The sequence below is a fragment of the Panthera pardus genome, unplaced genomic scaffold (assembly GCF_024362965.1).
Source record: "Panthera pardus isolate Hobbes unplaced genomic scaffold, ASM2436296v1 HiC_scaffold_16, whole genome shotgun sequence".
NCBI lineage: Eukaryota > Metazoa > Chordata > Mammalia > Carnivora > Felidae > Panthera > Panthera pardus.
The window spans coordinates 152999434-153012165 of NW_026526721.1; the positions used below are offsets into that span (position 1 = coordinate 152999434).

A 12732-nucleotide genomic window follows, 5' to 3' on the forward strand; every position below is an offset into this window, starting at 1 on the left:
CATTTTCTAATCTTTTTAAAAAAATTTTCGTTAATGTTTATTTATTTTTGAGAGAGACAGAGACAGAATGCGAGTGGATTGGGGCAGAGAGAGAGGGAGGCACAGAATCCGAAGCAGGCTCCGGGCTCCGAGCTGCCAGCACAGAGCCTGACGCGGGGCCCAAACTCACCAGCTGTGAGATCATGACCTGAGCCGAAGTCGGACGCCCAACTGACTGAGCCACCCAGGCGCCCCGTCCATTTTCTAATCTTTAAATAGATATCTAATTTTCCCAGGGCCATTAAGACATCAATCATTTTCCCATTGGTCAGAAATGCTTTTTGTGCAACATGGGAAGCTTCCACATATGTGAGAGTCTCTGTATGTCTCAAAATTCTCTCCTGTTGTTTATTTGCTATTCTGTGCTATTTGTCCATCTTGGTGTTTTTAGCATATTGTCTTAATTATTGTAGCTTTAAAATCCATCTTGATTTTTAATAGGGCAAGTCTTCCTCTTTGTTCTTCTGCAAAATGTCTTAGCTGTTCTGGCTCTTTGGTTTTCCTTGTAAATTTTATAGTACCTGGGGGTAGGGGCAGGGCTTTGGGATTTTGGTTAGAATTGTATCAACTCCATTAGACAGTTTGGGGTATTGACATCTTTATGGCATTGGTTTTTCTTATCCAGAAACAAAATACGCATCACTGTTTATTCAGTTCTTCTTTAATGACTTTCATTAAAGTTTTATACAGTTTTCTCTGAAAATTAACATTTTAATGGTATTTTTCTAAGTATATTATACTTTTGATGCTTTTATAAATGTTTTAAAATTACATTTCAATTACATAAAATTACATGCAATTGTTCACTGCATATAAAATGTGACACTGTTTTCTTCCTAACCAGTCTTGCTAAAATCTCTCATCTCTTTTAATAACGTGTTTGGATTTTTCAAATGTGCAGCTCTGATCATCATCTGCAAAAGCATCAGCAGTGTGTCCTCTTTTCTGATCATTACCCACTTTGTTTCTTTCTTACGACATTGACTAGGACTTTGGATAAAATACAGAGTAAAGGAGTTCATGGCGGTTATCATTGCCTTGTTCCTAATCTGAGACGGAATGCTTTGGACATTTCAACATAAAAGAATATATTTGTTCTATTTTGTTTTTTAACATACGGTGTGTTAGTTTGCTCGGGCTGCCATAACAAAATACCTACCATCCATTGGGCGGCTTAAACAACAGAAATTTATTTTATCCCGGATCGGAAGTCTGAGATCAAGGTGCCAGCAAGGTTGCTTTCTGCCGAGGGCTCTCGCCTCGGTTTACAGAGGGTTGCCTTCTCCCTGGGCTCACACGGCCCTTCCCTGTGCTCCCGCATCTCCTTTTGTGTCCAAATTTGTGTCCAAATTTGGTATCTCCTTTTGTGTCCAAATTTCCTCTGTTACAAAGACACCGACCAGATCGGACGTAGCTTACCCTAACAGCCTCATTTGGATTCGATCACCCCTTTAAAGGCCCTTTCTTCAAATACTCACATTCTGCGGTACCGGGATTAGGACTTCAGTGTGAATTTGGGGGCACACCATCCAGCCGATAGCATGTGGTTTCTTTCTTTTATTCTTCTTTATAAAAAAAAAAAAAAGAAGTAAATATCATGAATATATGTTTAATTTCAGAAATGCTTTTCCTGCATCTGTTGAAATGGTCTATATTTTCTTTTTTAAAAAATACATTGTTAATTTCACTAGTAATTTCTAATTTTCATATTTTCTTTTTTCAAAGTTAGCTCTATGTCTATTCCACATTTTGATATGTAGTATTTGAATTATATTTTGCATCTAAATATTTTTCTAATTTTTATATTAATTTCTGCAAATCATTATTTATTTAGAAACGTTTCTTAATTTCAGATAGATATGTGTGTGTATATATGTATATATACTTTTTTTCATTACCCTTTTAAAAATTGTTTTCTAGTTTAATTGTTTGGTGATTGGAGAACACATTGTTTCCAAGGCTACACATTTTTCACTGAGATTTGTCTTGGGGTATAAAGTATTCTATCATTGTAAATTGTGTGTATGAAAAAAATGTGTGGCACCTAATTTTCTATGTCTATTGATTAATCTTGTCAACATTGCTGTTCAAATTGCCTACTTAAAGTTCTGTTTGTTTTTTGGTTTGCTTAATCTGTTGTTTATTGAGAAACTGATGTTAAAATCTCCCATGACGATGGTGAATTTTTTAGTCTCTCCTAGCGGAGCTGTTAATTTGTACTTTATATATGTTGAGTCTCTGTCATCAGGTAAAGTTTACTTTGACTTGCTAAATAAAATATTATTTATTTTAGATATTATTTATATTTATTTATATAATTTATATTAATAATATAATAATATACTATTATTTATATTTATATTATGTATTTACATTTAAATGTGTAGCGATTTATTTTAGATATATTAATCTATAAAGTAAGGAGGACAAAAAAATGAAGTAAAATTACCTTTAACTATTTTCCATAAAAGTGTATTAAAACTAGGTTTCCCCTTTTAAATCTTAGTCAAATTAGAATCCTATTTTCAAAACTGTAACTTCATATATAGTTTTCAAAGATCCAAATCCATAATGATACTAAAATGGGATTAAGTGTACTATGTAAAATTACAATATATCAACATATCAAACGAAAGTCATCAGCATTAAAATGATAAATTAACAAAACCATTGCTGCCATTTTGACATTAGCACAAATCTCTATGACAGAAACACAAGACAAAACAAAACAAAAAAATCAAACCAAAAAAAAAAAAAAAACAAAACAAACAAACCCCGATGAGGCTAATATAATTGTTTTAAAGAGGTAAACGCACACATAATAGAAACACAAAATTCTGCTGCCCACTTAAAAAAAAAATCTATAATCTCTTTTTCCAAGTGTTTTAGGACATTTATAAAAAATGCATTACGAACTGAAGAACAAGGAAAATCCCAATTAATTATAAAATCCAGAAATTATACGGTGGTGCCATCATGCAGATCTTACCACCATGTGCAAAGTATAGCAAAATCTAGGGAAATCTGAAGATCTAACATGTATTTTCTATGAATTACAATAAAGGGGCTAAAACTAGGACATGTAAGCTATGCACTCACACATAATATTTTGTCCAATATATAATTAAACATTCAATGACACAATATTAAGAAAATGCGGTCATGTCCAAAGGGAAGAGCAAACCTTCTAGAATGAAGTCAACGTTGTATTTCTATGATTCTGCCTATTTACTTATAGCCTCTAATGTTCAGGCACAAATAGTAGGGCTCATCCATCACTGCTTTTAGGCTTTTGGCCACATACTTACATACATTGATCTTGCTTTATCCTCTGTGCCATTTCAGTCTAATTTGTGTTGAACAGTAGCCAGATGTGATATGGGACTGTGGAGGTGAGGTGGCTGTGACCACAGTCGTTCTCCTTGGGATCCCAAGTTGGGATAACTGGGGTAAACCCTGGGAGTAGCTGAGAGTCAGCAAAGGACCCCAACACCTCTTCAGCAAAACCACCACCTAAATCCAAAATAAGTTAGCCAAAATATGTACGGCCACAGTTGAACGTTTGTTTGAAGACAAAATCGTTTCTTTTCGTGCCTTCGATCGGCCGAAGAATTTCCTGTACGGCTTTATTATTTCAGATTTTTAGATTTAAATCTCTTGCTCACAACACCCTCTGTGACACTTGGACATCAGCTGTGTTGGCTTTGTCTGTGTTTACAGAGCAGATAAGTCACGTTCTCTTTGATTTAGCACAGCTGTGTGGCAGCAAACTCTTGCAGAGCCAAAGTAAGGAAGGAAAACTACCCATAAAACTAGAGCACAACAAAAATATTAAAGTTACAGAATCTTCTGTGGGTTGCTCGTGGAGTGAGAGATCATCTAGTTACAGAGATAATGAGGGAAAAGTTGCTTTTCCAAGAAAGACCCACTTATCTGTACAGCATGAAAGCTAGAAAATCTGTTGCCTTATGCTTAGAAAAATGAAAACAGGCATAATTCAACAGAGAACATCTGAAACTGAAAAAGGCTTTGCGAGTCTACCATTTAAAAAATGTTTTATTGAACATACGTACATATATAGAAACGTATGTATTTATTCTAAGTGTCTGCATCATCAGATTTTCACGAAATGAACACAGGCACGCATCTGGCACCCAGATGGAGATATAGAATATTGCCAGCATGTGCCTCCTTCCAGGACATACCCTCTACCTCCCAAGTGTAACACTCTCCTGGTTTCTAACGGTACAGATTAGCGTTGGCCGTGTTTCTACGCGCCGAACTGAACCACACGTACGTTATGCAAACGTACCTGGAGTCTGTTTCCCAACATTTGTTGGTAAGAATTATTAGTGTGATGCATATCATTGTAGACCCTCTGTTTTCATTGTTGTGTAATATTTCACTATCGTCGTGTAATATTTCACTATGTCAATATATAACAATTAGTAACAGGTGATTAGCGTTTGGGTAGAGACTCTCCTGTTCAATTTCCTGGAAGAGTTTGAGGAGAACTGGTACTAACTATTCCTTCATGACATATTTTGTAGAAATATAAATGAAACCATGGACCTAGGAGTTTGCTTTATGGGAAGATTTTTAACTACAAATTCAGTTTCTTCGTTATTAGACTATTCACATGATCTTTTACATCTTTTCTTGTCGTTGAGCAATAAAGACCTTTATTACAGGACCAAAGACAGGAGGGAGGGCGATTCACTTGCCTTTTCCGGCTCTGATTTTCCTCACACAGAACTCTAGCTCCTTGCCCTCCAGCTCGTAGCCGCGGCCACACTGGTCTTGACGAGATGCATGCAAGAAGCTTGCCCTGCTGGAACTGCCTCTCCAGAAGGTGCTGATTTTGGCATTCTTTTTCCTTTCATCAAATGTCTTCTGAACTTGCTTTTATCGTTTTTTGCTTGAAATCTCTTCCTCCTTGGGAGTCAGCTTGGCCCCCTTCTTGTGGCCCGGGGGCAGTGCTGGAGGGACCCACGCCGCTGTGGGTAGGGTGTGCCGTCCTCCAGCACCTTGCAAGATCTTCACCAGGGGCTCCGTGCTCACCAGTTGGCTGCTGGATGCACTGTAAATAACAAGAACAATCTTTGTTTTGTGCACAACACCGGGAGCCCCAGGAGAAGTCCCCACATCCAGCCTCCAGGCGCGGGACTTCTTTCTGCCCCCCCGCCCCACCAAAGCGCGACTGTGTGTATGCTGGGGGGTCCCAGCGCATACCTCTGCTTCCTGTGGTGGGGCTTTCTCTTGCCACCGGTCTTGTGGCATTCCTGCCACTTGTCCCCAGAGATGCCCATTGCTCTCGTGCTGGCTGCCGAAGTGTATCTGTTGCATCTTGGATGAGTTTTGGTACTATGCGTCCTTAAGGAATTTGTTAATTTCATCTAAATTATTGAATATATTGGCGTAAAATTGCAGAAAATATTCCATCATTATCCTTTTAATATCTTTAAAATATTCCATCGTTATCCTTTCAAAAGCTTTAGTGTCTGCGGCGACAACACTTCTCTCATTCCTGAAATTGGTAACATGCGTCTTCTCATTTTTACTTCTGATCAGTCTGTTTAGATACTCATCAACTTTGCTGATCTCCAAGAGCCAGCTTTTGGTTTTACATTGTTTATCTCAGGTAACATTCTTCTCTCTGCGTCAGCTTTGATATTAATATAGTCATCCTTTCTTTCGATTAGTGTTAAAATGACATACTTTTCACTGCAACTTTCACCCATTTGTGTCTTTATATTTAGTGTTGCTTGTAAACAGCATATCACTGCATCTTGTTTTTATGTATTTATTTTGAGAGAGAGAGCGCGCGTGTGTGGGGGTGGGGAGGGGCAGAGAGAGAGGAAGAGAGAATCCCAAGCGGGCTCTGCACTGTCAGCTTGGAGCCAGATGTGGGTCTTGACCCACAATTCATCAGATCACGACCTGAGCTGAAGTCAGACACTTAAACTGAGCCACCCAGGTGCCCGGCCTCTTGATTTTTTAAAATTATTTTTTAAATAACATGACATATAACATTATATTATATGATATTATATGATATTATATTATATTACAACATTATATTAACTTCAGGTGTACAATATGATGTTTGTTACCTAGAAAACAAAATGATCACCACAATAATTCTAGTCGACATCCATCACCATACAGAGTTACAGTTTTTTTCTTGTGATGAGAATTTTTAAGATCTACTCTCTTCACAGCTTGTAAATATACAATATAGTATCATTAACTAGATCTTGATTTTTAATCCAATCTGACAATCTCTGGCTTTTAATGGGGTATTGAGCTCATTTGCATATAATGTGATTATTGATATGATTAGGTGCAAAACTATCATCTTGCTTTTTTTGGTCTCATCTGCTCTTTGTTACCCCCTTTTTCCTTTTTCTTTTCTTTTTTTTGCCTTCTTTTGGATCAGTCGAATACATTTTATGATTCCCTTTTATCTGAGTTGATTGGTTACTTATAACTTTTTGCTCTATATTGTTGATTGCTTTAGGGTTCTAATATACCTCTTAATATCACAGTCTATCTTTTTTTTCAAGTTTTTATTTAAATTCCAGTTAGTTAACATACAGTGTAATATTAGTTTCAGGTGTAGAATTTCATGATTCCACACTTACATACATCACAATAAAATGCTTCTGCGCAGCAAAGGAAACAATCAATAAAACCAAAAGGCAATCTGCATCATGGGAGAAGATATTTGCAAATGACATATCTGATAAAGGGTTAGTATCCAAAATCTATGAAGAACTTATACAACTGGAGCCCCCAAAATCAAATAATCTAGTTAAAAAAATGGGCAGAAGACATAAATAGACGCTTTTCCAAAGAACACATATAGATGGCCAACAGGCACATGGAAGGAGGCTCCACATCACTCATCATCAGGGAAATACACATCAAAACCACAAGGAGATACCAACTCATGCCAGTCAGAATGGCTAATATTAACAACAGTAAAGAAACAATAGGTATTGGCGAGATGCCAGTCTCCAAAGGGGAACCCTCTTACACTGTTGGTGGGAATGCAAACTGGTGCAGCCACTCTGGGAAAATCTTATGGAGGGTCCTCAAAAAAGTTAAAAATAGAACTATCCTATAATCCAGCAATTGCACTACTAGGTATTTACCCAAAGGGTAAGAAAGTACTAATTCGAAGGGATACGGGCACCCCAATGTTGATAGCAGGACTATCAACAATAGCCAAATTATGGAAAGAGCCCAAATGCCCATCGACTGACGAATGGCTAAAGAAGATACACACACACACACACACACACACACACACACACACACACACACACACAATGGAATTAGTCAGCCGTAAAAAGAATGAAATCTCGCCATTTGCAATGACGTGGATAGAGCTAGAGTGTATTACGCTAAGCAAAATAAGTCAATCAGAGAAAGACAAATACCATATGCTTTCACTTATATGTGGATTTCCCAGTCTACTTTCAAGTGACATTCTATAACTTCACATAGTGTATAAAAAGCTCACAGGAATTTACTTCCACTTCCCTCTCCTGGCTTTTCTGTTATCATTGCCATACATCTTACTTGAGCATGTTATATACACAATATTAAGCAACATATAAATAATATGTTGTTATTTTTGTTTCTGCAATCAATTTAACTTTATAGAGATTTAAATAATGGAAAAACATTCTCATAAAATTACTCAGGTAGTGATCTTCTCTGGTGCTCTTACTTCCTTTGGGCTGGCTCTCGTTTTCAATCAGAAGAACTTACTTTAACCCTTGCAACACAGGCCTGCTTGTGATGAAATCCTTTAGCTTTTGTATATCTGAAGTAGACCTTACCTTATCTCCATTTTTGAAACATTTTGTTGGGCATTGGATTATTCTGTGTTGATAGTGTTTTCTCCCCTTTAATTACTTTATTTTTTTATTTTATGTTTTTTAAAGTAGACTATACCTTTTGTCTTTATTTTATTTTGAGAGAGAGACAGAGTTGCGAGCAGGGGAGGGGCAGAGAGAGAGGGAGACACGGAATCCGAAGCGGGCTCCAGGCTCCGCGCTGTCAGCCCAGAGCCCGACGTGGGGCTCGAACCCACGGACCGTGAGATCGTGACCTGAACTGAAGTCGGACGCTTAACCCCCTGAGCCACCCAGGCGCCCCTCCCTTTAATTGCTTTAAATATAATGCTCCCCTCTCTTCTCCCTTGCATTCTTTCCATATTGGTTGCATACCATCGTTGTAACATACCATACCATAAAGTCCGGACTTGAGGCAACACAAACCCCTTGTTTTCCAGTTCGGTCAGTCATCAGTCCTGGGTGGGTTTCACGGAGCTGAAATCAAGGTGTCGGCGGATGGTGTTACTTTCTGGAGGCCCCAGGACAGAGTTTCCTGCCCTTTTGGCTCGTTTGTAGAATGAACTTCTTTTTGGCAGTGGGTGGCGTCAGGCTTACTGTTTTCTTGCTGGCTCTGAACTCAGAGCTGTTCTCTGAGCTTCCAGAAGTCGCTGCCCTCCTTGGTTTGTGAGCAACGTCCTCCACGTTCACAGCTAGCTCGGGTCCCATCCCGAGTTAGAGCCAGGAAGATTTCTCTGGTTGTAACACGTGATTCGATTGGGCCCGCCCGCATAAACCAGGGTTCTCTCTCCATCTCCAGGTCCTAACCTTAATCACATCGGCACAGCCTCTTTTGTCGAGGTAAAGGGATATACTCATAGGTTTAGGAGTTTAGGGTACGGAAATCTTTGGGGCGCTATTATTCTTCAGACCGGTTCCAGTGAGAAATGTTTGCCATTTTTCTCTTTGTTCCTCTGTGTATAATGTATGTGTGTGTGTGTGTGTGTGTGTGTGTGTGTGTGTGTGTGTTTGTGTTTTGTTGTTGTTGTTGTTCTTCTGGCTTTTTTTTTTTTTTTGGTGGTTGTTGTTCTGGCTTCTTTTAAGGTTTTTCTCTGTATCACTGGTTCTCAGCAATTTGATTAGGGTTTCTTCATGTTTCTTGTGCTTGGAGTTTATCGAGTTTCTTGGGTCTTTACAGCTTTCATCACATTTGGAAAAATCAGCTCATATCATTTTCTTGTTTCCTCTGTCCTTTCCCTCAATATATATTGTAATGTTTGGGGGCTGCAGAACTCACTGAAGGTGTTTTCATTTTTTGATGGTTTCTGTCTGTATTTCCCTTTGGATAGTTTCTGTTGCTATGTCTTAGACTTCACTGATCTTTTTTCCTTTTTTTTTTTTTTTCTGGCAATATCTAATCTTCCATTAAACTCATTCAGGGTTTTTTAATTTTTTTCATCTAGGTCATCAGACTTTTCATCTCTAGACATTCGAACGGGATCTTTTTACCTTTTTGCACACCTGGAATTCAGTTTTAATAACTTTGATCTCCTTGTCTGCTATTTCTAATATCTTTATCAGTTCTATGTCAGTTGTGATTAATTTTGCTCCTCATTGGAGTCATCTTTTCCTGTTTGTTTGTTTGTTTGTTTGTTTGTTTGTTTTTGCAATGCCTGGTAATCTTAGAATTGATGTGAGCCATTCTGAATTTTACCTTGTTGGGTACTGGACGTTTTTGCATTTCTGTAAATATTCCTAAGCTCTGTCCTGGGACAGTTATCTGACTTACGAACAGTTTGATCCCTTTATGTCTTATTTCTATGATTTGTTAGGTGGGACTAGGACGGGAGCAGCATGTAGTCTGGGGCTAATTGTTCCCTACCACCAAGATGAGAACCTTCTGTGAATTCTGCTTATTGCTCTGTGAAATAGGAGCTTTTCTAGTCTGGCCGGTGGGAGATCGTCTCAGCTTTGGGTGGGAGAGCCTGGTTCCCCTCCAATCCTCTCTGATGGCTCTTCCCTGGTTTCTGGGATGCCAGGGATGCCATGGGATGCCATGGGATGATCTCTGCTGAACAGATAGATGGCGGGATCTTTGTAAGATATGCATGTTCTCTCTGTGCAGCTCTCTGTCCGTGACTCTGTTCTGCAAATCCTAGTTGCCTCGATCTCACAAGAATATCCGGTCCATCCCCTCAATTTAGGGAGCCTGCTGGGCTCTGCTTGGATTCCCTCCTGTACCACATACTGGAAATGTTCTCTCTTTTTATTTATTTTGAGAGAGACAGAAAAAAACACGAGCAGGGAAAGGGCAGAGAGAGAGGGAGAGACAGAACCCCAAGCAGGTTCGCACTGCCAGCGCAGAGCCCGATGCGGGGCTCAAACCCATGAAGCCGTGAGATCACGACTGGAGCCGAAACCAAGGGTTGGATGCTGAACTGACTGAGCCCCCCAGGCGCCCCTGGAAACTTTCTCCAGGTTGTAGACTAGGGCCGTTGTGGGGCTCAACTGATTTGTTTTCCCTCTTTGAAGGATCACTGTTTACGTCACCTGCAAGGTGTCTTGGAAACTGTTGTCTTATTTATTTTATCTGTGTATTTATTTTTAATTTTCAGTTGTTTCACAAAGCAGTGTACATCTGGTACGTTTACCCCGTCGTTCTCAGAGTCAGAAGTAATCCTACGAATTTCTAAAATAACCATCATCCACACCTTTCATTTATAGAGATCTTTGATCTATTCCCCACCGGCGTATCTGTGCGTTCATCCATCTGTCTTTATGAAATGGGATAAAATTTTATGCTTTAGTTTTTAATTTTTATGCTTTTAAGTTTTATTTATTTAAGTAATCTCTACACCCAACGTGAGACGACCCTGAGATCAAGAGTCACATGCTCTTCTGGCTAAGCCAGCAAGGCACCCCGAAACTTTATGTTTTAAATGGAATGAAAGCACAGGTAAGTGTAAGCATAACGTAAGTATCGAGGTGAGAGTGACTTAAGTAGTCAGACAGACCGTCAGGGGTCGGATTATTTCAACGATGGACAGAGTGTCACGGATCTTTCAGGAATTCTAATGAAGGAAGTCCACAGGAGGGTTTCCTATCACAGAAATAACATCTCTTTCAGCATCATGGTTGTAACTCACAGTGTTGTCTTTATTGGAATATCTCAGGTCCTCGCTAGCATTGACATCTTCTTCCCAGTAAATACACACGTTTCAGAGGAGTATAGAGTATATGTGGAAATATGCTCTGAGTTGCTCTAAATATCATACGAGGAAAATTATCTAGGTTCTTCTTACATTCTGTGAGCATGAGAATGTTTTTCCTCTCAATTCTTCCGTACCACATTAAATTGTCCCTCAGTTTCTACCGGTTCTTAAATCTGGAGACTCCTGTCTCTAACAGTCCTGATCCACAAATTGCTATTATCAATTGACACAATTACAGACACGAAGTCTTTTTTTTTTTTAATTTTTATTTATTTTGAGAGAGAGAGAGAGAGAGGAGGGGAAGAGAGAGAGAAGGAGAGAGAGAGAAAGAGAGAGAATCCCAAGCAGGTTCCACACTGTCAGCACAGCACTGGATACGGGGCTCGAACTTACTACGAACTGTGAGATCATGACCTGAGCCGAAACCACGAGTCCGATGCTTAACCGACTTGAGCCACCCAGGCGCCCCATCTCATTTTTTAACCTTTGATGAACTTCTGGTTTCAAAAAGATGATGTAAAGTTGGTATTGTCTGTCTATTTTTGTATTCGTAAAAACTAGGACAATAAGAAATAGAAAGACAGCCTCAGTCTTTGATGGAACTAAGATACACCTGAAACCTTGCACCGTAAATAGGCTAAACAACTCTAGTATGACAGAGGTGTGGGACGCTTCAGAGGGAGTGCTCACGAAAAGCCAAATCAGGGTACTTCCCTATGTGTGTGCCAGGACTTTAGTACAAAACTAACAATCCCTTGTTTGTCACAGCAGGTGCTGGGTGCCTGATCTGGCCGCAGGATCGTCCCTAGATTTTCAGTGGTACCAAATCTGAGATACTTAGGCATTTATGCAGGAAACTGTGTGTTCATGAGGCGATTTTAAAAAGAGAGGCTCACAGATGCCCATCTTGGTGGTCTGGGAAGAAGTTAAGGCCACAGATTTACATTCCCATCCACAAAATGCTGTTTCATGAGAGCTCCTAAAACTCAGGAACATGATGCCCTTTTCAGTCAGCTGCCTGCTTTTAGCCAGTCCAGGAAGAATTGATCTCATTCACTTGTGAGCAATTAATTAAAAGGACCCCAAACAGATCTTTCACAAAATGCTACCAGTGAAACAAAAACTACCACAACAGATGATTGAAGGAATGGGAGAAAATTACAAATAAAAAAGATTTATGTTACATTGGCAGACATGAAAACTGTCATCAAATCTATCTCCCCAAATTAAAAAAAAATTAATGAAGCAATTGTCTCTGTAAGCACAGAGACAAAAGGGATGAGGAACAGAGGATAACAGAAAAGGATAAAATGTAAGTTAGATAAATGTAGGAAATATAAATAAGAAAAAGACAATCTAATTAAAAATGGGCAAGGGGCACCTGGGTGGCTTAGTCGGTTAAACGTCCGACTTCGGCTCAGGTCATGATCTCAGGGTTCGTGAGTTCGAGCCCCGCCTTGGGCTCTGTGCTGACAGCTCAGAGCCTGGAGCCTGCTTCTGATTCTGTGTCTCCCTCTCTCTCTCTTCCTTTCCCCCCCACCTCAAAAATAAATAAACATTAAAATCTTTTTTTAAAAAAATTGGGCAAGTGATTTGAACAGGCACTTTAAAAAAACAGGGTATCCGAAGGGCTAATA

The 12732-nt window shown here is 39.2% G+C and overlaps 1 pseudogene; it reads right to left on the bottom strand.

Annotated features, from left to right (window-relative positions):
- Window positions 1–4755: 4755 nt before the first annotated feature.
- On the bottom strand, window positions 4756–5348 carry LOC109248842 (40S ribosomal protein S8-like; annotated as a pseudogene).
- Window positions 5349–12732: the final 7384 nt, after the last annotated feature.